Raw genomic sequence first — 1,505 nt, forward strand, 5'->3', positions numbered from 1 at the left:
ATGGTTCTGTAGGTATGGTAAGCAGTTTCAGTCATTCTCTGCTTATCTGTTAGTCACAGATTTGAGTAGAATTCCTGAACCATATTTCTTCCAACCTTTATCTCAGGATTGGTTAGAACTTCCCATCCTCTGTTTCGAATTTGCTCTTGGATCCCCGGATATTCATCTTCTTTCAGATCAAATTTAACTTCCGGGATCACTGACCTCAGACCCATTATTTTGTGATAATGGTCTTCATGTTCTTTGGTTAAGAACTTCTCTTGATTCCAAAGATTCTTTGGGTTATTCTCTTTCTTTCCTCTTAAATTGGTTTGTTTTCCCTTAGGAGCCATGATCTTGATGAATCTTGGCTTAGTGATCACGGAAAAGCACACCAAACTTAGAGGTTTGCTTGTCCTCAAGCAAAAGAAAGGAAAGAAGAGAGAGAGGAGAAGAGCAAATTCGAATGGTGTGGGGGAATGAGGAGGCCGAACATGTTTTTATAAAGGGGGGGAGGAGATTTGAGAAGATATGGAGGGAATTTGAGAGAAGGGTGAGTTTTTGAACAAGATTTTGGGATTGATTTGAGGAGATTTGAAGAATGATTTTGATTTTTGAAGATTTGAAAGTGAATGATGAAAGGTTGAGATGTGTTTATGTAGAAAAGTATGGGTAAGAAAAGGAAAGTTTGAAAAAAATTTGATTTGTAGAAAAGTATAGGTCAAAAAAGGAAAGTTTGAAAAAATTTGATCGGAGAGCAAAATCTCGGTCCCCCACCTTTCTGGCGTTAAACGCCCAGAATGGCATCCATTCTGGCGTTTAACGCCCATTTGCTAGCCATTGTGGGCGTTTAACGCCCAGCCAGGTGCCCTGGCTGGCGTTAAACGCCAGAATCCCCATTGTCACTGGGCGTTTTGCTAAACGCCCAGGATGCTGCACACCTGGCGTTAAACGCCCAGAATGGTGCCCATTCTGGCGTTTAACGCCCAAAATGCCCCTTACTGGCGTTTTTTCGCCAGTAAGCTCTTTTTCTCTGCTTTTTGCGCTGAATCCTTCTGTAACTCTATGAATTCCTTCATTTTTGATACTTGCCCCTGTAGAAACAAAACATATAACCTGCTAATGACTGGGTTGCCTCCCAGCAAGTGCTTCTTTACTGTCTTTAGCTGGACCTTCACTGGGAATCACTCAAGTCTCAGTTTTGAGCATTCTTGCTCAAAATTGCTTTCAAGATAATGCTTGATCCTCTGTCCATTAACAATGAACTTTTTGTCAGACTCAGCATCCCGGAGCTCAACATATCCATATGGTGATACTCCTGTAATCACATACGGACCCCGCCACCGGGATTTAAGCTTTCCTGGGAACAATTTGAGCCTAGAGTTGAAGAGCAGAACTTTTTGTCCTGGCTCAAAGACTCTGGATGACAATTTCTTGTCATGCCACTTCTTTGCCTTTTCCTTATAAATTTTTGCATTTTCAAAGGCATTGAGTCTGAACTCCTCTAGCTCATTTAGTTGGAGCAA

This window comes from Arachis duranensis, chromosome 2 (assembly GCF_000817695.3).
Source record: "Arachis duranensis cultivar V14167 chromosome 2, aradu.V14167.gnm2.J7QH, whole genome shotgun sequence".
In the NCBI taxonomy this organism is placed as follows: domain Eukaryota; kingdom Viridiplantae; phylum Streptophyta; class Magnoliopsida; order Fabales; family Fabaceae; genus Arachis; species Arachis duranensis.